General features: G+C 45.3%; 1 protein-coding gene across 1 annotated transcript in view; it reads left to right on the top strand.

The window, feature by feature from the left end:
* Window positions 1–17793: 17793 nt before the first annotated feature.
* The window catches only part of LOC138527254 (uncharacterized), a 200132-nt gene continuing 191185 nt past the window's right edge, over window positions 17794–26740 (top strand). The window contains exon 1 of the mRNA XM_069638358.1: window positions 17794–17879. The gene's annotated coding sequence lies outside the window, so the exon portion shown is untranslated. The remainder of the gene's footprint in view (window positions 17880–26740) is intronic.

The raw sequence follows: 26740 nt of genomic DNA, 5'->3' as shown, positions 1-26740 counted from the left end.
CTTTAAAATACAGTAATACTCTCTTTTCAAACCACAGGTGTGCCCCGTGTTCTTGCTTATTTTCAGATGTGCTATGGAGCCAGGATTCAGTGGTGATGAGCATATCTAAATGGTGCTCGATGACGAGGGTGTGGATCTCAATAACATGAGCTCCAATTGAGTGTGCATTGATAAGTGCGCATCTGAGCGATACATCCTGGTTTACTGGTGGAAGAGGGGCAGGGGGAACTGGGAGCAAGGTGAACTTATTAGGGGTGGTGGGGATGGGGGGCTAGTATATGAAGTGAGCCTTAAGATTCTGGACTCTCCCACATAGGAATGGTATTACTGTGATAGTTCTGGTTCATAGTTTGATTAGCCGTTGACTACCTATGCAAGGGCTAGAGAGGCCTGATTTGTCTTTGCGTTTAAGGTAAGGTGCTTCAAGAACAGTGGCTGCATGTATGAGGGTGGGGGGGAGTGAAAGGATATGGGCTGAGGTGCGGCCATATTATCTCCAGCTATTTCAGTTTTGCATGGCATAAATGTGAATCTTAGTTTGGGAAGGAATGGGGTGGGTTTTGGTAGGACATGGACGTAGGGGGGGAGCTAAAATGGGTACACACCCATTAGAGGAGGTGGTGGTGTGTAATCTCATGTAAAATGTAATGCAAGCTTCTGTCGCAGAGAGTTTTCAGAAGGTTGAATGGGCCGGGCTGGCAGCAGGAAAGGTGTGGGGTGGATAGCGGGAGGTGGCGATGCAAGTTGAACATGGGAATTGTGCACACTAGGGTTATACTGATCAGTGCTCGGCTTAGGCTGTGGCTGATGTTAGTGTAGCTTGAGGTAGGAATGTCGTGGGTGGTGGGAGATGACGGCAAGGAATGTCTATGCGGAAGGATGCCTCAGATTCTATGGGCTTGTAACTAATTTGACATGCATGGGCCAGCCACTGGGGAATTGGATGCATGCAAGGGTGTTGAGGTCTGGTGGGATGTACCAGGTGGTACCTGGGATTCACATTATCAGCTGAGAGATATAGGAAATATCGTGAGGAAGGGATTGCCTTACCTTGTGGGTCGATGGCAGGAGCGCTGTAGCATACTGGACTCACAGGTCTTGGGTAGGTAAAGCTGAATAGTTGACCGGAAGAAGGTTTAGTGTTGGGCATATCATCCAAGGAGCTGAGGTGGCCAGAGTGGGCCGATGCAGGATATATGTTGTCAGGGGGAATGCTGTAAGAATGTTTGTGTGTGAGTGAGGGAACGTTAGTGTGGGAAAGTTCCGGGTACAGAGTATTCACAAATGCACAAAGCCACCCTCAGACACACGATCTCCTACACCATCCGGATCGGCAGATGAACTTACATGCTTACTTACTTCTCTTTTTCTTTATCTCGAGTGCTGCATTGGTTACGGCTGTTCACTTCATCTTAACTAACCTGTTGCTCCTTATACTGGACAGCCGGTGAACTTACTTGGCATTTTCTTTTTCTTTATCTTGAGCACTGTATTGGTCACGGCTGTTCACTTCATCTTAACCCATCTCTTGCTCCTTATACTGGACAGACAGACCTGCTTGTGTGCTGGTCACTTCTTAACTCCCCTGTTACTCACTCCTTAGAATGGACAGATCACCTTGGGTGTGGTCATTTCATCTGAACTTGACTGCACATTACTTTTCTTCAGCTGCCGCTTGCAAAAATACATGTTTTTCAAATAATGAGAATGTTACATATATTTAAGACTATGGCTGAAGGTTGTCCCAAGGATCTAGGAAGATTAATGATATTAATGGACACTTAACAAGGAAGACTCAAAAGGCTTGGTATCAATTTTCTCTCCTGGGAAAAATCACACCCTTCATCTCAGAAAACAACTTCAGATCTGCTTTCTAAGCCTTGGTCCTCACCCACCTGGATGTCGGCAGTGCCGTTTTGAAAGGCCTTCTGGTGAGTACCCTGGCACCCCTGAGATGTGTCCTGCATGCTCCAGCTTGACTCATCCAAGTACTCAGCAAATGTGACCACATCACTGACCCACATCGAACTGCAAGCCTGTATCATCTTCAAATCTTCCTGCATCCTCTACAAGGCTTCACCCTGAAGTCCCCAAGCTACCCCAGTGAGAAACTCAGCATCTCTAGAGGCCTAAAATCCAACACAACTAAGACATGTGCAGACTTGAACTCTGCTGGTGCAGGAAGGAAAGAACCAGAAGACAGGCCTTCTCTCCCTGTGCCCCAAGACTCTAGAACCTCCTCTGCATCAACAACAGACTTGCCCCCTCGCTTTTACAATTCAGGAAGGAGCTCAAGACCCACCTCTTCAAGGAATGGCTCCTCTCTAATACCCACCACCACATACCCTCAACTCTCCACCCTCCTGAGACTGCATGATCTGATCCCCACTGATCCCTCCCCAGGTTGCTTGTAGATCCCTTAGGCCTAATTACCCACTCTATCCCTCCCCTGTTATTAGCTCCCTGCTTCATGTTTCTCTGATTCCTTCGCTGTGTGCTTCCCCCTATGATTATAAAGCATTCTGTTTCTTCCCGAAGCTAGAGTCACGTTCGATAAATACGCCAATAATAATAAAAATAATGAATCAATATAGGTGTAAGTAGTATGTCTCGGTCATATTTGGGCCTCATTACACGGACGGCGGTAAGGGTTTACCGGTACCGGTAAGGGCACCGGTACCGGTAAACCCTTACCGCCTTACTACGAGGTCCCTTTGCGGGTTGGTACTTTAACGCCTGCTGTTTAGCAGGCGTTAAAAACCAACCCGCAAAGGGACCAGGGTGCTAATTACAGTACCGCAATTTGCGGCACCGTAATTAGCGCCTTCCCCATTCCCATAGAGCACTATGGGGCAAAAATGGGAATGGGGAAGGGCAATGGGGGAAGGGGGAATTACCGCCCCGCCAACCTTGGAATAGGGTGGTAATTCCCCTTTCCTCCAAGGCGGTGCCGGTATTTTGCCGGCATGGACCCCGCCTACCGTGTAACGAGGCCCAAAGAATTTTATTTTTGTTAAGGAAAAATAAATAAAAGAGGGTCCACTATGGGTGTCATGGAGTGGAGAACTAGGAATTGGGTTTGATGCAGCAAATTGAGTAATCTTCATGGAGATAACTAAGCAATCATTGAGACTGGCTGCTTTGTCAAGAATCCATTCTTTACGCAACTGAGGCACAGAATTATTCATTCACAATTCCAAAATGTCTTCAGGTCCAAAAGGTTCAAATGGAACTGACACAAGACTTCTATTTAGATCAAAGGACAGTGGGCCTCATTACAAGGTGGGCGCAAAGGGATACCGGGCACTGTTAAGGACATCGGTGCCGGTAATCCCTTTGCGCACTATTCCGAGGTCCCTTAGCGGGTCCCTTCCTTAATGCCTGGTTTTACCAGGCGTTATGGATGGGGCCCGTTAAGGGACTTCAGAGCTAATAACGGTACCGCAATTTGCGGTACCGTTATTGGCGCCTTCACCCTTCCCATTGAGCCCTATGGGGGCTGAAATGGGAATGGGGAATGACTTTTTCAATGGGGGCGTACCGGTCCCGCAAAGGTCGGAATAGACCGGTAAGTCCCCATTGAACGAGGGCGGACTTGGTACCGGTATTGGAGGTAGTCATGGTGCTAATAGCACCATGACTACCTCCAACCTCGTAATGAGGCCCAGTGTGTCAATCTATGGTCTTTAGCATGCTTTAGAATATTTATATTCAGAAGTTACTTTTCATGCTCTTTTTTGTATCTTTACACAGTCAGATTCCATTTATTTGGTTAATATTAACATGTATTATTTAAAACTCCCCCTGTAAAAAAAAAAACACCTAGTTAATTTCCATAATGTCTGTTTACTGGCCATGCATAAACAGTTTGTTTTGTAGCACTTCAAATCGCCAATCACATCACATACAGCAGCAAGCATTATGCCCTGGTCAAACAATCAAACTATAACTGCAAGCAGGTGCCCTTAACACACAGCTTCTTTTTTTGTGTTTTTTGAAACTACTATAGTAAAACTCAGGAGAGATTTGTTTTGACCTTACGTTAATATCTGTTTTGATGCAATGAAAGTGGGCGTTTGGTAGAATTCTTTTTGATCTAGTTAAAAGTATACAATAGCCCAGTATAGTGGACACTTTGGGCCGCATCATGAGTTGGGCGCTGACCCCGGTGGTATAACCGCCAGGGCTATTAGCCCTACAGCCAAACCCCCCGGCGCTATTAGCACTGGATCACGGGTTTGGCGGAACAGTAAGTTCCCATTCCCCATTGGGCCCATTCGGGAATTCCCCATCCCCCATTGGGCCCAATGGGAAATTTTCGCACTATTACCGCCAGCGGTTTTCCCGCCGGCGGTAATAGCGCCGAAAAATCAGCAAAATTGCAGCGGATTTGCCCCCAGCTCAGAGCTGGGGGGAAATCCGCCAAGGCTGTGATTTGGCAGACCCTTAAATGCGGCGATAAGAGCATTACTGCCGCTTTTAAGGGTTACTTGCAAACTCGTGATGAGGCCCAAATCTTGGTCTGTGGTGGGAGTATGCAAAAGAACACCAGGACCTAACTAAATATATCTCCATCAGTTACAGAGGACCATGCGCCTGGGCCATGTCGCTAATGTGCAGGCCCACCCTGGGAAGTTATTTAGTTGCTCCACTGGTTCCATTGTACAACTTTGATCATTTGATCACACAAGTGCTGTCATTCTTTCCTGGTTCTGATGGGAGGAGATCATTGTTCACACACACTAGGATCACGTTTCCTTCATTCAAGCTGCTCATGCCCTCTTGGGACTCGAACAGCCTTTTAGCTGCATAGAACTCTTCAATTAGCGGATAGTCCTTTCAGATCAGTTTAAGACTTCCAGATAAGAGGATATTGGGCCTCATTAGGAGCTTGCTGCTCCGGAAACAAGGATGCCGGTAATCTCAATGGCACCCTTGTTTCCCGATTGGCAAACTCTGAGTCTGCTTCCCACGGTCATTGTGCCTGACAGGTCTGACCCTGCCGGGCGCAGCAGCCATGGTAGGCAGACCCGTCACAGAAGCACTGGCACCGCTGCTAATGGTGCCGGTGCTTCCGTGTCCTCACTCCCATAGAGTCCTATGGGACTCTATGGGAATGGGGACTTACAATTTACCGGCGCCTGATTTCCTGGGCTGCTAGACTCATAAACAGCCAGTGGCACCGGGAAGTCAGGTGCCAGTAAAATATTGTGAGTCCAGCGGCACCCCACCAGTGGCACTGGTAGGGTTACCACCGGACTCGGAGTTTGCTGGTCCGGAAACAAGGGTGCCTATAAGCTCACCGGCACCCTTGTTTCCGGATCAACAATCTCTGAGTCTGCTTGCCGCAGCTGCTGTGCCCAACAGGTCTGACCCTGCTGGGCTCCGCGGCCACGGTAGGCGTACATGTCACAGAAAGACCGGCACCTTTAGCAACGTTGCTGGTGCTTCCATGTCACCACTCCGATAGAGTGCTATGGGACTCTATGGGAATGGGGACTTACAATTCACTGGTGCCTGACTTCCCGGGCCGCCCGACTCGTAATCAGCCAGTGGCACTGGGAAGTCAGGCGCTGGTAAAATATTGGGATTCCGGCGGCAACCCGCAGGTAGCACCGGCAGGGTTACCATCAGATTCGTAATGAGGCCCATTGTCTTCTGTTTGATCAGAGTCATTAGTGCCCAATGAGATTTCTGCATTTCTTAGGAAGAAAGCTTCATTTTGCTTAATGTCCTTTTTTTCGACGCAGAGACCAATTTTGTCTCTTGCTGGGCATGACACATCATGGAGCATATGCGTTGGGTCACTACATCTGAAACATTTAGATTTATTGTATGTATTTTTCAAAGGGTTTTGCGTGACCTTTCCGTGAGTTTTTTTTTTTTTATCAAGGGGTCATTCGTTTTTCTCTCGTGTCATTGCATTGACTTCTATGGTTTGCAGTTTTCCTTCTTGGGTGTTGCTGATGTTTCTTCTGCTGCTTTTGCTATGTCTAATGTATCTTCAAATGTGGGATTCTTTTGTTGACTTTTTTTTATTTTCATGTTTTTTCAATGTACAATTAACATCATTATGTCTATGATTGCCCCAACATTGCAGGATACTATGAGCTCTCTGAGATGTGCCACAAAATCATTGATAGTTTCATTGCTGAACTGTTTTCTAGTGTAGCCGTTTGCTCAGTGATTCATAGTATTAGACACCATGGGCCTCATTCTGAGTTTGGAGGCAGCCATGGCGCTATCTGCGCCATGGCTGCCTCCAAACCCGGATCCGTGTCCGGTCTGGGTGAATGGGGAATTACCGGGACATTCCAACCTGTGCGGACCTGGTAAGTCCCCATTCAACCAACCATTTCCCATTCCCATTTGAGCCCCCATAGGGCTCAATGGGAACTGGGAAGGCACTAATTATGGGCCCGTTATTAGCGCCCTGGTCCCTTATCGGGACCCGCAAAGGACGTATGGTCAGACCACACGGCCTTTGCGGGTCCCGCTAAGGGACCTCGGAATTGGGCGGTAAGGGTTTAACGGCAACGTTCTCCATACCGGTGACAGTTAACCCTTACCGCCCAACTCGGAATGAGGCTCCATCAGTATTATGGTGGGTTTCCAAGAGAGAGTAAACCATTCTACCTGTTACTTCATAGTAGAATAGGCCATTTTAGCTAATGAAAACACACACACTGCAGTATCATCTAATAGCCATAACTGGAAGTTCACTCCAAGTCGGCGCCACAGAGCAATACATCAGGAGTTTGCAAATTAGCTGAAATGATTGCTGTGTTTCTCAATGCAGAAAATTGTGATTGGTTCTTTATATTGCATAGCTTTATAAACCTAACACTGACGCCTCTCAAGGATGCAAAACCAACGACATACGTGTTCCCCTAATTTGGGAATACTTTTGCTGAAAGATATAGTTGATGGAAGTTCCACTTTTCTACGTGTAATGGGGGGTCAGTGTGTCTACATGGATAGCCTTGGCAGAAGGTCTGCACAGTCAACCTAGATGGGTATATCAACGAAGGAGATTCCCCAAGTCAGTGCCCAGAAGAGTGCTGCAGAGAGGGTTTCCCTAGAAAACTCATATCGGACAATGGGCCACAATTCACTGTATCATTTCTAGACCTGCCATTCCTTATCTTCCTACTTATCCTCTGCTTCGCCATCGGTACTAAATGATGCCTCCCCATCCAACCTGGGCATAGCCTGGTGTTTGGCTTATGCCTTCTCAAACTCTCAATTGGGGACACCCTTGTCGTGTCATGTGGAGGCAAACGGTACTGGGATACTCTCTCCATGACAGCCCTCACACCCAATCTCCACTAGTTGCCATATATATCCTCACTGCTTCCATCCATGTCCTATTTAAACGCTCCACTAACACATTTCCTTTGGGATAATACAAAGCTGTGGTCATATGCTGTATGCCATTAAGCACCAAAAACCTTTTTGTTTCCCTCAGTACCAATTGTGGCCCACTGTCCCATGTGAGTTTTCTAGGAAACCCCTCTCTTCAAAATATCGATTCCAAAATGTGGCTTCACGTTATGCTGCAAAACTCTAAAGATAAGGAACATGTTCAAATGCTTGGAATACTCCCTTTTATGGTGTTATAAAGAATCCGGTTCTGGGGCGGCACCTCTGTCTGAGCTTCCAAGTTCTATTGTGTCAGGTTTGTGTATTGACAGGTGCAGCTCAAGTTTACCGCACACAGAGAGGGGATCCCGCACAGGCTGTGGTGAGTTTGGGCTTCCTCCACACGCAACTGATGTAGCCTGGGGAGGCAGATATTTCTCTCACTCTAGACGATTATTTCAATCTTTACACAGAGGTGATACATGTTCTACCTTATTAGGCTTTAGGGCAGGAGATGCCAACCTGTCACCCCGCACTTGCTTCAGCCTATGACTCCCTGGACCCCTCACCACTGATTATGCTGGCTACGGTTGATGGGACTTGTTAGGTGAAAACATATGGATGGTGCCCGGTTGGCAACCCCTACTTTAGAGTGGCAGATTCAGAGAAAGGAAACACTCATACGGTCTTCACGTGTTGAGCCGACCAATCCAAGGTGGAGCATTGCTGAACACGTGAATACAGGATCAGTACTTCAGTTCATGGGACCATATGTTTGGCAAGAGTGCAACCTTGTTTGGCATAGCTAAGATGCTTTCCAGATGCCAGGCCCTTTCCCGATTGTTGCATAAGGTGCAGCAGACCTTTGTGCACCCTCAAGCCACAACTAACAACAAAAATGTATTAAAAATAAATATATTCTTTTATTTGTGTTCTGGTATATACACACCGTTCCTAATTTACATAAAAATCAAGTAATTACAAGTGAAGGAAAAAGATACCATATGGTGACATATAAAACAAGATTCAAACAAGTATCGGAACAATACATCTTTAGAAATCAGATAAAAAAGGGGGCGCTGTTGCGTGGCTAGGAAATGGCCACTGCCGGAAAGAGCTTCGGCTAAGGCTCGGAATCCTCATAAATATCCTGCCTCCAATGAAACCGTTCAACCCTACAATTTGGTGGAAAGCTGTCTGAAAGTCGCGACAGCAATACGCGGCGGTCCTGTACTAGAATACGTCCTCCCTGGTCGATGACTCGAGATATCCCAGGCGCCCGTCAGTGATTGTTTCGCACCTCTGCCTGCGGCCGGCACAGGGGACCGCACAGGGGACCGCACTGCATCTACTTCCCCCAACATGGAGCCTGAGGGCCACTTTCCGGGGACATCTGGTCGCCCCTGCCGCCCAGGACAACAGGTGAGGACAAACCCCAGGGAAGGCACGGCAGCTAGTGCGGAGGCGTGGCCCGCGTCTCTGTGACCGTGAGCTCTGACTGGCCCCCCTGCTGCTCAACGGCTGGCGCGGACACAGACCCAGCCTAGCCCTGCTGCAGAATCTTCTGTGTGGGTGACACACTGGGGGAAGCGCCTTGCAACATTGGCGGTGTGGATCGGCACACAATGCATGAGCGTTCCGAAGTGGAAACACCATTTTGGTCTTTTTAAGATCTATGCGCTCATCCCCTTCTTGACTCCTCTCGCTGTTACGACGGTTGAGGGCGTGACTCGCTGACGTCCCACATCACATCTCCTTGACTTGAGCCCTGTGGTGAGCCCAATGGCCCGGCACCCTCAGAACTGTGCCCTAATCCCCTGGTACAGCCCTGGACCTGTGACCCAACGTATGCTGGTTTCCAGCGCTCCTTGTGGTGTATAACCACCTGCCCCCAGCTGGCAGCCAGATGCGTGCACTCCACTGAGGCTCGTTCCCTGCAGCAACGCCGCCTGGGCCGGCGATCTTGTGCTGCAGACAAGAACATAACTGGGCAGCCCCCACATTACAATGGGCAGCCAACACGATCGGTGTATTGTGGCGCAGCCGGACTCAAGGGGTACACAGCCAGTCGAAAGTTAAAATCTGCCAAGGGCTACAACCCAAGACACAAACTATAGCTCTCCAATTGGAAACAAGTCCATCACCAAGCCCACCAGGAATTTTAAAAGTCAGCCACTCTTTGAGCTAACACAACAACTACCAACTATTTAGCAAATCACCCCAAATACCTCCTGATGCACCACTGATGATACTAGTGGTGAACCACGTGTTGGGAGCCTAATCGCTACAATCATTCATCAAGGCCCAAATGTACTTATTTATAACTTGTGTACTGGAAGACAAAAAATCTAACAATCAAACCCAGTACGGTTACTGATTCCTAAAATCTTACCATGCAAGTAATTTAAAACCTTCAGTACAAGGAATCAAGTGGGCGCAGAGCACTGACTCCAAACACTTCTCCTAGGCAATTGACAACACCTGACCAAGCTTTTGGGTAATAGGCAAAAATGTAAAAAGGTAAAATGGACCAGTTTGCCCACTCGGACCAAGCACAGACCCCTCTGCGGCAAGCCAAGGCCCTTCCCAGTTGGATGTATCAGCCCTAAATCAAACACTGCTGGCCCTAAAAAGTAGCGTGACAACTTTGGTGCCAAAATAGAAGTCCTAACTTGTAAGGTCGATGTCTGGGCTATCCAAATCGACAAACTGTGCGGCCGCATGACTGTGGCAGAGCAGCAGATAGGCAATGATCGGTTGAGGCACTACAGCAGACAGTCAAGAGAGTGGCAGCATAGAATGAAGACCTCAAGGGCAGATCTAGGTGAAATCCTAGAAATTACTGAATCCATGCCCACAGACAACATGCAGAGCTTCATAGAAAAACTGCTTGTAGAGGTTCTGGAGAGCCCCCCGGTCACAAATATGTTTATGGTGCACCATGCACGTAGGTCCCTGGCAACCAGACCTCCTCCCGGTGTGCCAGAATGGCCCATTATCACCAGAATATTCAAATACTGCGACAGAAACATCCTGCTCCAGGCCGCCAGGGACAAGAGGGAGCTACGATGGGGATCTGCGACAATCTGTTTTTTCCCAGACTTCAGTCCACTAGTCCAGGACCAAAGAAAGACCTTCCAAAATGTGAAAAATATCCTGCGGAGAAAAGAAATACGCTATACGATGCTATACCCAGCCAAACTCAGGATGGTACACGGTGGCAAGGCGATCTTCTTCACCACTCCGGAGGTTGCTGAACATCTCGCTTCGGGCCTCCTCGACCCAGTTGGATCGCCTCACCATCCTCCACCTTGATCCTTCAGCCCACCCTGAGAGACTAATTTATAACTCCGTCACTACACTATTCACAGACCTAGACGACATTGAAAATGCGGCAAAGATGGAGAGCTAAGCCTATCGGAGTACGGAGCAACCTGGCAGCCGACTGGACCCCGTTTTCCGCAGCCACTGCGGACACTGTTTGGTATTGATTGATGTTGGCTGTTGGGAGGCAGGGGGGAATCAGGAGCCGGTACGTTTAGGTTTCTGGCATGGGTGGGGCGGGTATCAATGAGAATGGGAGTTATGAGGTGTTAAGTAGCCTCGATTGCAGAAGGGTTTGGGGGGATTGAGCGCAGTACAAAAGGGTAACGTAGTACACGGAGTGTCATGGCATCAATATAGTCCTTTAACCGGTCGCCGCCTGGTCCAGAAGTCACCCTTTGAGCTTTTGAGAGACTCTTACCACTGCCTGCAATATGGGGCAGCCTAAAGCCAGCGATAGTTGGTAATGTAATGTCTACAAAGATGTGGAATATACAGGGGTTCACCAACTGAAAAAAGGTCTGTTTAATACCAAACTATGTCAAAAATCATGGTGCCATCATTCTATGCCTGTAGGAAATACACTTGCCACAAGGGGGGGTTCTCCCTAATATTGCTGGCTGGGGGTACACAGATACTGCTCCTCCTACATTTCACACTCACAGGGGTGGCAACGTATATACATTGATCACTCGCGTTCAGACTTCACGAACAAGTGGGGGATGAGGAAGGTCGCTATATCATATTGGCAGGCGAGAGGACAGGCTTGAAGGTCCTCCTAGTGAACATATATTCCCTAAAAACTGATTCTCCAGAATTCTTTCTACAATGTACCATCCATCTTCCCTGACTACGAGATTGTGTGGCTAGGGGATTACAACATGGCCATCACCTTGGGTCTAGATAGATCGAACACGATACAACATACCCACGGACAGCCATAGCAGAGTACCATGGACTGCACAATGCATGGCGCATGACACATCCTACCAGTAGGCAATACTCCTTTTAATCTGCTCAAGTGTTCTTGGCAGCTCCTCCAGAATACACTATGTAATGGGGACAGCAAACCTGGCTAGGAACATTATCAGCGCCCAGATACTCCCTCGGACCCTCTCGGACCACTCCCCAGTGTCAATCTCTATTTTGGGGCTGATCAGACCCTCGAGACAACTACGTTGGCGCTTTTGAGCCAGCACACGTGAAGATATAGTATTCCAAGAAGAAATCGTGCAAGATATACAAACCTTCTTTCAGGCCAACGTGGGCTCAGTCCCTGACCCCGGGGTGGTGTGGTAGGCGTTCAAGGTGTATATTAGGGGTGGCTTTATTTCCAAAGAGGCAAGTTACTGAAGACGTTACGCAGGTCCATGGCCACACTAATGTCTGAAATCAAGGGCTTGGAAACACAACAGGGATCCCACGATTCCCCAGCTGTTTGAGCTAAACTACAAGTTAAAAGAGATGCGATGCGCCTATTGGCAACTAGGGAGGAAAGGTTCATCGGAGACCGCATAGCTGCAGTGGCATACGGCAAGGGCGACCGACCTGGCAAAACACTCTCCTGGGCCATTAAGCGGGAGCAACAGCTGATTGCTGTTGTTGAGGTAGAGGACTCTACCGGGATCCTCAATAGGGATCTCGGGAAGATAAACAATGTCTTCCGTGATTTCTATGAACACCTATACACTTCCCTGTGGAACTCGGGACACAACGCCATAGCTCAATACCTGGATAGAAATGCCCTGGGTTGGCTGGATCCCGCCCAGGGTGACACGCTGAATGCACCCCCCACGGATGAGGAAATTCGTAAAGCGATCCTCTCCCTCACCAACAGGAATGTCCAGGGCCTGGATGGTTAACCACCGAATTTATAAGGCTTACGCAGACTTCCTGCTGCCACATCTGTGGGGAATGTACGCAGCTGTCAGGTCCTTGGGTGTCCTCCCTGAGTCCACCAGAACTGCCCTTGTGACAATACTTCTTAAACCCGATAAAGACCCTCTAAAATGCACCTTGTACAGACCACTGTCCATAATTAATACACACAATAAAATTCTAGCTAAGATGCTCGCCGACCGACTCTTACCATATATGCAGGCATTGGTCCTCCCAGATCAGACGGGCTTCATCCCCGGGAGGTCAACCCAGAATAATCTTAGGCGATTGTTTATGCTCATGAACGATGTGAACCCCGAGATCCCTATCATGGTGGCCGCTCTGGATGCGGAGAAGGCTTTCTACTCTGTGGGTGTTCGTTCTGTCGGTCCGGTCTTGGGCTAACTTAACTACAATGGGTTTGATTGTTGTATACTGCACCTAGAGCAGCGGTGTACACTAACGGAATGACCTCCGAATTCATTTACCCATCTCGGGGGACATGAAAGGGCTGCCCCCTGTCACCAACTCTATTTGCCCTAGCTGTCGAGTCGCTGGCATGCTGCATACAGGAGTATCACTCCCGCTGGGGCGTCAGAATACACTTGCACCTCTCCATCATCTCCCTGTACGTGGACGATATTCTGCTATATTTGAAACACTACTCCAAGCAGAACTTACGTCCACTCGTGCAGGAAATCAGTAAGTTCGAAGACCTTTCAGGACTGTGGATATACTGTTCCCAATCGGAGGTACTCCCCTTGACTCCTGGGGTACTACAATCGGATATAGGGGATGAATTCAGACGGTGCCCACAGGGTATACGCTATCTAGGCATTCTTGTGACCCCTTCCACTGGTGACCTATATTGGGAAAATTACATGAATACGCTTGAGACACTAGAGCACAGAGTGGGGTCGTGGATCCTTCTACCCATCTCCCAAGTGACCCGGCTTTCTCTGGCCAAAATGGTGATCCTACCCAAACTGATATACATATTTAACAACATGCCCACATGGCCCCCGCAACCTTCTGGTCCCGCCTAAAGTGCCTGATGGTCCAACTTGCTGGGGCAGGCAAACAGGCAAGGTTGTCCTTTGACACCCTAACCTTCCCTTATGAAGAGGGCGGGATGGAATTTCCTTGCAGCACAAATACAGTACTCTGTTTGGTGGTGGTCCCCTAGACAGAACTCGTGCACACACACACCTAAAAAGGGTGATAGCTCACCTGAATGATTTAAGGGACCTGCCGTGGTGGAACCCTGAGAAGATAGGATAGCCAGAGATCCAACCAGTGGAAACCATGTGTAGAGCTTGGAACCAGGCTTGCAGGGTGATGCTGGAAGGAGCTTGCTACTCCCCACACTTTCCCTTATTGAAAGTCTGCGGGGTCCCTCTCACCCATGAAATACTATTTCAAACCCACTTTGACAAACTGAGGATTCTGACCCTGGGGGACCTTGTACAGAATGGAGAATTCATCACTTGAGACGCCCTGAAAGCCAATTGCTAATAGCACAGTGCTAATTGCACAAGGAAATGGGCGTTAAATTGGCGCATTTACCCCCAGCTTAGAGTTGGGAGTAAATGCTGCCAGACTTGTGATTGGGTGGACCCTTAAATGTGGCAGTAATAGCGTTAGTGCTGCATTTAAGGGCTACCGCCCAACTCGTGATGAGGCCCACTATCTCATGTCTCATTCCAAACTAACTCCCAGTGTTTTTGTCTCTCAGAGTTTGGAGGAGTTATACGAAGGTCTACATTAGTACCCGGGTATTGCATTTTGTCGCAACTCAATTAGCATGCTGCAGTTTCTTGACATTAGGGTTTCATGCAATATTTCAAGCATCAAAGCCTTCATCGGAGACAGTATTTCATGATATATGGATAACACGTTCCTAGATAGCGTATACACTGTGTTCCTGAGAGCATTGAGGCCAAGTTTGTATCTTTTACATGAGAAATTCACATAGTTGGGCAAGGAGAGGGCCACCCTCCAGAGAATACCCTTGGTAAACAGAACCAATCTGCAAGAGGTATTTTACTGCAAAGGGGCTCCTAAGATCAGGCAGCAGCACCAGAATATCACTCTCTGGTATATAGCTGTAGGTGATATTGGCCCTCATTCCAAGGTTGGTGGTAGTCATGGCGCTATTAGCCAATAGCCAGTAGCCATGACTACCACCAATAACGGGACCATGTCTGCCCTCGTTCAATGGGGACTTACCGGTCCAGTCTGACCTTGGCGGGACCGGTAAGTCCCCATTGAAAAAGCTATTCCCCATTCCCATTTGAGCCCCCATAGGTCGTAATGGGAAGGGGGAAGGCGCAAATTGCGGTACCGTTATTAGCTCTGAAGTCCCTTAACGGGCCCTGTCCATAACGCCTGGTAAAACCAGGCGTTAAGGAAGGGATCCGCTAAGGGACCTCGGAATAGGGCGCAAAGGGATTACCGGCACCGATGTCCTTAGCGGTGTCCGGTATCCCTTTGCGTTCACCTCGTAATGAGGCCCATTGTGTGAACGGAGCAACAATGTTACTCTGCTTGAGGTAGAAGAAACCAGAGCACCCTTCCCCTTTTCTGGGTACTCTGGCCCAATTTTAGGAAGCAAATCAAGCAAGAGCTCCTTACGTCCACAAGTAGACTCTCCAGCCTAATTATGCATACATTTGGATACATTATACCGCCCTTCCCCACACCCCATCTTGCAATGTATCTTCCCCGGACTGTCTCTTTCTGTCAAATCTACCAGAGTTTTTAGTCAAATCTAATTCTTCCACAAACATGGTGTGTTTGAACGATGTCGACTGAATTGAATAGCTTTCTATAGACCAGCCCCACATGACAGTGTTTTTTCTCCTGTCTTCTTTTGTTTCCTTTAAAAACTTTGACCGTGTAGTGCATGTGAAATAAGAAGTGGAACAAATTGTATTTTTCATCTAATATGTAATTTTGTTTTTAATACAGAATGCAATGATCTTAGCAAATCTATATTAAGAACATATCACAAAAATGTTACGTGCATTACTACATTCATAACAATAATTTTTTTATGTATATAATGTATATATAAATGTATATTTCTGTGAACAAAACATTAGTTAAGAGAGAGTTAAGGTGATCAGATTTAATGCAACAAAACCCCTGAAAATGGGCCCTCCCATTTCAAGTAAATCCACCTAAACTATGCGCACCCTATTGTGCAGGATATGACCACAATGAAGACACCACAAATGACATTACTGATGACATCACTGGTGACACCACTAATTACATCATACATGACATCACTCATGAGATCAATACATTAATTATATATGAAGTTACTGATGATATAAGTTAGACTACATACATATACATTTTATTTTCTTACATTTAACAATATTGACAACATGACAGGGAACAATACACTGATACACAAGCATCATATGATGATTTTGTCTTTGAAATATGCGGCTTTGGCATCTGCAAACGGGGAGCAAATAGTCAGGATCTTTTGCCTTATGTGTGTTTGTGTGAAAGTAACATTAATGCAAGTGACATTTTACTGTCTTATCTCTTCCTCTCTAGTTCCAATATGGTGGAGTGCAAGGACTTCCTTTGGTGCCTGTTTTGGACAGCGTTGATCTTCGTGGGTTGGCCTATTAGCATCATCACGGGTGCTTTGTACGGGTTTACGTTACCTCTCTCGGCTTGCCTTGGCCTAGAAAACATCACAAACTTTCTGTTGCAAGGGGTAAAGCTTAGTAAGACCTTTGCTGAGAATGCAAAGTCTGGAAAATCTGTCTAACAAAACAAAGCAGACGAGGCTGCTAGATGCCTGACCTCTGTGCACCCAGATTTCAGAATGGCTCTAACATAGTGCATACAATGAAAAGTGTTAGGTTCCCTCCATCAGCAACTATTTTTGGAATAAAGAAATTATCATCACTGAGTATTTTTTTATTTGGTGTTTTCTAGTGGACCAACTCAGGGGATTTGCACATGCAGAAAAAGAGATGATTTAGCCTAATGGCAAAGGTCGCAAATCTAGATTCTAAGATTCTAATATTGTGGCTCAGATATATATAGGTGTCCCATTTGCACCACATGAGCTTTATGACCAAGTCTCTGTTTTGAATAATCTTTCAGACCACCACATGGCACAAAAACCTTTGTGACTACAAACAAAGACTGGCATGTGAATTTAGTGCAGTATGATCATCTCATTCGCACAATTAAGTCACTGTCACACAGATTGTAATCAACACAAAACACAATAGAGGTCATACCCCAATGCTGCTTCTAATGAGGTTCACCCTTTCAGAAACTTTGATGGCCATATCATACCCCTATATCATCTGATTTTGTCATCAGTTCATTGACTAAGCATGACTTCTCTTTGTCCCGTAATCAACGATATCCTGTGGTTTTTCCGACAGTAACTATCTTGAAGTAATTTACTTCAAAGTATTTACTTCGAAAACACTTTGAATTATATAGGGGGTTGTGGGTTAAGGGGTTAAAAGGGGTGAGGAGGGGCTTGGTGCAGGGGTATTAGTGGGGGAGCGACCACCAAAATTGTTTTAAAAAAAATGTTAAGTGATTGCTTCGAAGTTAAGGTATATGTTGTAGCTGGCACTTTATTTCTGGACAACTTGTAATGAGGCCCAGAGTCTGTTAGTTATGTTTCTGCTGTGAAATAAGCAAGTATGACCAGAATTCAGTGAAGTTGCCATTCGCCAAAAATAAATCTACAAACCTTCATAGATCCATGAATCATGCTCGCACTGCGTGGGACCCTGAGAATTTCAATAAAGGTAAGAAGGCACATCCATCTCCATGGGTTGGTCTGATTCGGGGTACACTCTCCTGGGACAGGTTATCCCTGTAAGGAAGGAATTCACTAACCCGTGCAGGTCGGGTGTGCAAAATGCACAAAAGTCAGGGAACTAAGTGAAGCAAAGTGAGGTTACAGGGAAACACATGAAGCAGTGGCATAGTAGACTCCCATTTACAGAACACATCATCCTGTTTGACTTCTGTGTTTTCAGTAGGTGAGGCAAAGCTGAACATGAAATTTCCCCATCGACAGTGTCCATCTTATGAAAGCAAACTCTTGGTCTGAGCTCCAGTCACCTTAACACTCAGGTAGGTCTGCAGCAGCCATCTTAAGGTTCCAGAACTGGAATGGCACTTCTCTTTGTTTGATAATGTGTGAGTGGGCATGGAAACAGCTAGTATGTCACATATTCCTTGGACAGGCCCTTCAAGCAAGGCATCAGAGAAGACAGATAACTGTTCCTCTCCAATGAATCTTCTTTATACCCCAGGTGAGGGAAACTATGTATATTAAAAAGAAATGCTCAATGGAAATATTGTGCATCATCAGTCTTACCCTCTTCACCGGGATCCCATCTTTGGATCCAAGTTTCGCAGTAATATTTGCAAATATTCTGGTGATTTATGGTGTGGTCAAGGACGGGGAGGAATAATGCAAAATCCACCACCCTCGCAACATGTCTTGGGAATGTTTATCAAGAAAGACTACAAGTGAAAATCAGTACCTCTATGTGGTGTGTTTGGTTTCTCTGCTGAGTTTCCATTCGTGGGCAATGTGTTCCTATATGCGAGTTCTGTTTTTGTTCATGGTCCTGCAGCTGCATTATTTTCATTGTGGTTGCCTACTATTCTTTCAGAGTATGCTCGCATCGTTTGTCCTTGCTCATGGTTGCTCAAGTAGTGTGATATTGCAGCATATAGGGAGGAACACAGAGCTGGTTTCTAGAAGGGGCAACAATGGTTTGCTGTAGATATATGTATACATGAGCAGACATCATACATTTGGACATTTTATTTTCCAGAGCCATTAGGAGAAAATAGTTATTTCCAATGTAATGTTAGCATGAATTAGAATCTTGCCTTGTCCCCTCAGCAAAGCTACAGTTCCCTCCAGATTCACATTGACATCTACATGAACAAGTACGCATGTGAGGACAATCTGTCCACTTCAAGCACAACCTTCTGATAAAAATACACCTTGTGGTCCCCCAGAGAAGATCTTTCTCATACCTTCTGACAAGCATAAACTCTCTGGTCACTCGGGGAAGATTATTTCTCATACCTTGTGTGTGACAAGAATAAACTCTGTGGTCCCTCAGGGAAGATCATTTCTCATACCTTTTGACAAGAATAAAGTCTGTAGCCCCTCATGGGAGATAATTTCTGATATCTTCTGAGAAGAATAAACTCTGTGGACCCTCAGGGAAGACCATTTCTCAAACATTCTGACAAGAATACACTCTGTGGTCCCTCATAGGATAGCATTTCTCATACCTTCACAGAAGACTAAGCCCTTTGGTCTCCAGAGAAGATAATTTCCCATACCTTCTGAGAGAAGAATAAACCCTGTGGTTCTCCAGAGAAAATTATTTATCTTACCTCTATGAAGAATAAACCCTGTAGTCCCCAGAGGAGCTAATTTCTCATACCTTCTGAGAAAAATAAGCTGTGTGGTCCGTCAGTGTAGATAATTGTCATATCTACTGAGAAGAATAAGCTTTGTTGCTCTCCAGAGAAGATACTTTCTCCTACCTTCTGAGAGGAATAAGCCTTGTGGTCCCCAAGGAATGTTATTTGTCATACCTACTGAGAAGAATCAGCTCTGCAGATCCTGAGACAAGGGGCCTCATTACACGGTAGGCGGTGGACCAAGGTGCTATTAGCACCTTGGTCCATGCCGGTAAAATACCGGCACCGCCTTGGCGGAAAGGGGATTTACCGCCCCATTCCAAGGTTGGAGGGGCGGTAAATCCCCCTTCCGCCATTGCCCTTCCCCATTCCCATTTCTGCCCCATAGGGCTCTATGGGAATGGGGAAGGCGCTAATTACGGCACCGCAATTTTGCGGTGCCGTAATTAGCTCCGAGGTCCCTTAGCGGGTTGGATATTAACGCCTGCAAGAAGCAGGCGTTAAATCCTCCAACCCGCAAAGGGACCTCGTAGTACGGCGGTAAGGGTTAACGGTCACCGTTGCCATTAACGGTGACCGTTAACCCTTACCGCCGTCCGTGTAATGAGGCCCAAGATCTTTTCTTCTACTTTCCGAGTAGAGTCATCTCTGTGGTACCCTGAAAAGATCCTATCTCATACCTTCTGAGAAGAGTAATCTCTGCGGTGCCCCAGAGAAGATAATTTTTCATACCTTCTTAGAAGAGTAATCTGTGTGGTCCCGCTTAGAAGATAATTTCTCATTCCCTCTGAGAAGAAGAAACCATGTGGTCCAACAAAGAAGACATTCTCTCATACCTTCTGAGAATAATATACCCTATGGTCCCACAGAAAGATTATTTCTCATACCTTCTGAGAAGAATAAACCTGTGTTCTGCCAGAGGTAATTTCTCAAAACTCCACGAAGAATAAACCCGGTGGTCCATATGAAACAATCTTTTTTTTAAATTGTTTATGGTTTAAAAATAAATCTTTAACATTTTTAAAGCAATGCTGTTAAAATACTTAATCCAAAATATATCATTAAGAATACATCAATTCCAAAATTCATTCATGCAAACCTAATTTCATTAGACATTTTACTACAATTGTAGAATTATAGATAAAATCCTAGGTCTAAGTAAAAAAACAAGGGCCTCATTACAAGAGTGGCGGAATGGGTTACGGGTGCCGCAAAAGGATGCAGACCCGTTAACACCATTTCGCCACATTACGAGGTCCCCTGGTTTCACCAGACGTGCAGAGCAGGTCCCGCGAGGGGAAGAGGGAGCTAACAACGGGCCGGTCGTAATAGGCCCGTTGCTAGCTCCCTCCCCCATTCCCATTCAGCCCTATGGAGGCTGAAATGGGAATGGGGAAGGTCCGGGCCTGGGTTCCTGGAACTCGGAATGGCCCGGTAATTCCCCATTCTGAGAACCCGGGCCAGGACCCGTTTTTGGCGGCAGCCATGCCGCCAATAGCGGCATGGCTACCGGCAAAATCGTAATGACGCCCAAGGTGTTTAGGCTATTTGTAAAACTGTGTTGTGAAACCTAATATCCATATTAAATTCTCTAAAAAAAGTTGCAGCTGCGACCACGATAGATGTTGATCCCGATAGGCAAATGTTCCACATGGTTTCAAAGCCAGAATTGTTCAATTTTAAAGCATGTCTCTTAAAAACGTAATCCCATTAACCCTGAGCAGTGTATGTGGGGAGGGGCATGCTGATGAGGCAAGATCTCACTGCCGCTGAGACCAGTGGCCTGGTCCTCATGAATCTCACAGCATACCAGGCCCTTCTACCCAGTCGATACCAGCACCTCCCCCCACTGCACTGTCCCTACGGGCCCCTGCTTGGCGTCTCTATATCCCACCCTTGGGAGTCGCCCACACTAGCATTTATTCTGAGGTCTCTTCCTCGGCTCCCCACCAGCACTTGCCTCCCAGACCCCCACCAGCACTTGTCCATTCCCCCCACCAGCACTTCCCTCCCAGACCCCACACCAGCACTTCCCTCCCAGACCCCCCACCAGCACTTGTCCATTCCCCCACCCATCCCTATCTCCTGCACTTCGCTGCACTTGCACGTCCGAATACCACAAGGCCTAGTAGGACCACAATTGTATATTTACTGTTTTGCCAATGTTTTTTCTCTCCCCTGTTCCCTTCCCATTTAGCCTTGTGGCGCTTTGAAACACAATTCTGCTGATAAAGCGGCTAACAAATGCTCAATACAATGAAAAAATTAAAAATAGGTCTATCAGTCAACTGTAAGTCTTCCTGATCAGACATGTTTTGAGAGATAAGGGCAGTAAGGCACAGCTTGAGGGGATCTCGGGGCACTCTCCCAGGCATCATAAGGAGGGGCCACCTTCTAATGGTAGCCTGCCACCAGAAAGCCTGGCTTTGACTTTTCCTGTGAAGACACCTGAGAGGGAGGCTGCTGAAGTTGAGTGTCAGCATAGACTCTGGCAGGAGCCTCGGTGACATCAAAAGCTTTCAATAGAAAAGGAGGAACTAGCGGAGCACATATATAATAATAATTCTTCTTCTTACTTCTTGTACAGAACATCTATATCCCTTTTTAATCCCTTCCTGTCACCCTATACAACATATCCCTCCCACAGAGGTCAGCAGGTCTCAAAGATATGCAATGCGGCTTATGAAGGTATTCCCTAGGGACCTGCATTAAAGAAGTACATACTAAATAAAACACAAATGACAATAGTGCAATGCTAGATCGACCAAATACTGTTCATGCATAAAAAGAAAGATACAAGTCCCTGTGGACAATGTAAATACTGTTATATTTTTGCTGCAGAAAGCCACACTGTCTACATCAGGGTTGACCAAATCCAGGCCTTGAGATGTTCAGGATGACCCTAATTAATATTTATAAGATAAATTTGCATACAAAGATTCTAAATGTATGCAAATTTGCTCTCATGAATATTAATGATGGCTATCCTGAAAACCCGTCACATTTCTGGCCCTCAAGGCCTGGCGTTGGACTGCCCTGGTCTACGTGGAGCTAGCTTCTCTGGTTACATAAGGACATCAGAAGAGTATACATAGTGATATACTTCTATGCTCTTACTCCGCTGTGGTATTTTAATGAGTTGAGTTCTGGGTAATAAATGTAGGGTGCTGCATAGCTCCTAGAAGGTCCTTGTCCACCTAACCAGACAAGTGGAGGCACTGTCCATTTTTAAATAACATCTGAGCTGGGCTGGTGATGAGTGTTGGGGCAAGTGTAGGCAAAGAATAATTAGGTGGGCATGGCTTGTAACCCTTCTCCTGTGCCAACGTGCCGATAGCGCCAATATTAATTGAAAACAGGGTTACAATAGCATGCTCAAAAAATCTGACAATGTGTAAGAAATATTTCAGTAAACATGGCAGGAAAAGGAGGCAGCTCTGGTGCTCCTCAGACGTGTTTATTGTTGCAAAGATTATGGGTTTTGATCAAGGAGATTGACTGTTAGTGTTGAGAACAGAGCTCTGGCTGCCAAAGTGTTTAAGATGTGGAAGAAAATAGGAATTCCGTCCAAACCTGGGTAAGCACTCGGCCATTCTATTAAATTAGCATTCTGGAAAAATACATCTAAGGTGTGGTTTCTCAGGCATATTAATCATAATATTCAAAATTATAAGATTGCCTGTTTGTCCAAGATCAGTACTATTGGGTGTTGCTCCATAAATGAATGTTAACCAGTAGACGTTTCTCCTATTGCTTCATGATAATGTTGTTCTGACTTGAGTGTCGTGTAGACCGATGAGACCTCCGTCCTGTAGGGTATTTTGTGGAGATTTGGGGCCTGACGGTATTTTATTACCGCCGAAAAATAACTTAGCAATAATCACTCTTTGTATTCAGATTTGGCCATGTGCAACAATAATACAATGGACATGCATTATTTCAGCACCCAGACCTGCATATTTGATATACGTGGTTGGTGGTATTTTGGTGAGCATACTTCCCTTGTTTTATTTGTGGCCCCAATGTCCAGAATCCCTTATCTTTGCTTAGATTTTTCGTGTGATCACTAGAGAGACCTCAGACCTGCATTCTAGGAATACCACATTTCCAGTGATAGTGTTGGTGTGCCACCATGGGCGAACTCACTGACTTATTTACGACAGAGAGCTATTAGTGGTAGTCTTGTGGTAATTTCCACTACCTTATATACGGTAGGGAGCTATGTTCAGAGAGTCTCTCTTCCCGTTGGCTCATGTACCTCCAACAAGTTATGCTACAGTTACTCACAATTATTCATACTGATTCTGACATGCACACATCTGTCTTAAAATGACCATTGCACTGTTTAAAATCTCCCCACATCATTGGCATTGTAATGGTAAATAGAAAATAAACCACCCGTCTGTTTTCAAATATTTTCTGTATTATAAAAGTTGCATTTAGACATGATCTCATTCTTTACAGAAATAAATAAAATGGTACAGTAAAAGCATTTTCTATGTCACACTGCAAAGAGCGTGGCAGAGAACAGAACTCAAATTGCAACATTGGTATTTGATTAAGACACGCACAGGAATCCTACACTGACTGCATATTTTCGTGCACACACCCGGCTCCCACGCTTAGGTAATTACCTTATCTGAGTGTTCTTCAGTTGTTCTCTTTGTGAATGTGGTTCTCTTGGATTAACTCCAGCAAAAAGGAACGCTTGCCTTCTCAAGCCGGGGTCATTGCCTGGAATTCTCAGCTTTTTCAGATAGGAATGCCTCAGCCAGTGGAAAGGTTTTTCTTTCAGCTCTCCCCAGCCTCGACTGCAGCAGGACACCGGAATCTGCATTCAGTCAGGACCCCACAGCCAGGTCCTCTCCCCAGTAGTGCAGAAAGATGTCTGCCTGTCTTTTTCCCTGATACTGCCCACTAAAACTTTCCTCTCAGCCCTCTGTATGACGTGTCCCAATGAAATCCATCATCTCTCATCCTCCTACTCTTCAACAATAGCTTCGCTTATACATTTGCAATTGTTGCAAATCTGACTTCCTCCTTCCTGCAGTTACTGTGCACAAAAACACGGAGAATCAGGCAGAGAAGAGAAGAGAAAAAATCTGCACACACATTTAAATGGTTTCCAGAGTATGCCTAATTCTGCAGTGGAGAACACATTTTATTAGTGGGTTATATTAAAATAAGGTTTTATTAGTCAGGTTAATGGTTAATAGGTTAGCTGTTAATTTTCAAATGTGTCTCTAGCAATATAGGCATTTCAGGTGAAAAATAGTGTGCATTTTTAAATGAACACGTGTGCTTTTAACTGTAAAAATAGATTTGCATCTTATATGTTAAAATCGTTTTTTGACTGAATAGCCTGTCTTTCCTTGTTAATCTGGCAACCCATATAGCAATGCACCGCACCCTTGTGGTGGTGGTGCTGCAAAAAAAAATTTTGCTACTTGTGCAGTATTGCTGTACTCTGTACTGTAACACGCCAAATATCCTTACATATACCCTCCTTTTGTTTTTAGAACTTGGCTATAATCCAAGCCAATTCCTAAAAACAACTTGTTCTATTTTTTTTTACAATATAGCAATCCAACAAAATGAATATTCATGTGCATCAATGAAAATTTGCAATCAACATTTCATCTGAGTCCATCAGTTCATAAAATGTTCCACATTTGCCTTCTCAGTGGAAGTGGCATTACTTTAAGTTTAAATTTTCCAAGTCAATTAAAAACAATGAAATAAAACAACTAACTAAAATAAATAAGTAATATAACAAGTTAAAATAAATAATTAAAATAATAAATACGTGGAACTTCATATGCCGGAACTTTTGTTTTGTCTCTTTTGGTATGTCCCGACCAGCGATGTTATTCGGTTCATTCGAGTACTCTTTCATCTTGGCAATCTTGAATCCACAGTAGTCATCTCTTTTGGCATTCCGGTTATTTTGTCTTCACCTCCACCTGGAGGCAGGCATCTTTTGGTCTTCATCCAGGGGACTCCAGGACTCCACCGTCTCCCGTGGCCTCTGATCCCGGAACCTCCGACCAAATAATGTTAATTGTCTAAATCAAAATAGAAAATAAACAGATTAAGTACATAGCACAATACTAACTTCATCCTTTTGCCAAAAATAAAACATGCTTGGTAAAAATATTTCTTTTCTTTTTTTTTTCTGAAATTAAACACAAGTTAAAGGAAAACAAACACATATAAAACAGCATTCAATATTTAATGCACTTTCTCTCTGCACACCAACCATGAGCTTCCATTATATGTGCATTTATTTATTTATTTATTTATTTATTTATATTTATTTTATATTATATTCTACATATACTACAGTGTTTATGTGCCATCATAACAATCAACTTTTTAACTTCTTTGTCACTGCCTCCTGATTGTACTCATTTATTTTCTCAAGGGACCCTATCCGTTTCTACATGCTCAAGCTGCCTAATCTCATGTCTGGGATGGCATGGTTTGATTTGATTTACATGGACAAACTGCTCTATTGCTGTTTCACCTTCATTTTTCAAAATTTTATACACTACAGGAGAGACCTTATCTATAATTCGAAATGGCCCCTGCCAGGCTGCTAGAAATTTAGAATTTTTCTGTTTACTTTTTCCAAAATGAAACTTGTACACCTGATCCCCTACACTGTATTCCTTTACTGATGTCTTTTTATCATAATATGACTTAGCACTGTCAGCAGCTCTTTCCAGATTTCTCTGCACAAAAGCAAATGCGTGTTGCAAATGCCTCCTCAGTTCATCAATATATTCATGAACTGTGGATGCACTCACTAGAGTTTGCTCATGTGTTCTGTATAGTAGGTGTTGTGGTAACACCATTTTCCTACCTGTTAAGACCTCATGGGGGCTAACACCTGTTGCTTTGGCAGGAGTCGACCTGATTGCCATCAGAACCAACGGTAAACGTAAATCCCAGCTGGAACCTGCTTCTGCCACAAATTTCTTTAAAATATCCACAACAGACCTATTGCTTCTTTCAACTGTACCTGAAGACGCCGCCCGATATGCGATATGTAGTTTCCTTTTCACACCTAGTATTTGCCATACCTTACTCATTAGAACACTTGTGAAATGACTTCCTCTGTCTGACTCAATTCTTTGTGGCAACCCAAACCTTGAGAACACATGGTTCACCAGCAATGTGGCTGCTGTTTGCGCACTACAATCTGGTGCAGGAATGCACTCAATCCACTTTGACATCAAACATACCACACTCAAAATATAACAGTGTCCCCTGCTCGACCTTTTTAAAGGACCTACATAGTCTATTTGCAAATCTGACCATGGAAGAGTTAGGCCTCTTTTCATCAATGGTGCTCTGTGCATTGGTGAAGCAGGTTTAAATTGGGCGCATACTAGACATCCTCTAGTATATAATTCCACATCTTGGGACATATGAGGCCAGTAAGCATAATCTTTTAGTATTTCTAATGTTTTTTGTGAACCTCTATGGCCTGCAGTTATGGCATCATGTGCATGGTGTAGCATTAGTCCTCTGAATGAAAGGGGTACTACCCACTGTATTTGTCCTGTTATGGACTCTCTAATCATGAGTCCATCCTGTAATCTGATTCGTGTTTTGTTCTTTAATAACACCCTCAACTCTTCTTTTCCCATACAATCATTTTCTGTTAAAGGATTTTGTTCAGGATCTATCAAATGATTATAATAGATTCCCAAAATTT

This window comes from Ambystoma mexicanum, chromosome 14 (assembly GCF_040938575.1).
Source record: "Ambystoma mexicanum isolate Mex_15411 chromosome 14, UKY_AmexF1_1, whole genome shotgun sequence".
NCBI lineage: Eukaryota > Metazoa > Chordata > Amphibia > Caudata > Ambystomatidae > Ambystoma > Ambystoma mexicanum.
This window is presented reverse-complemented; position numbering and strand designations above follow the sequence as displayed.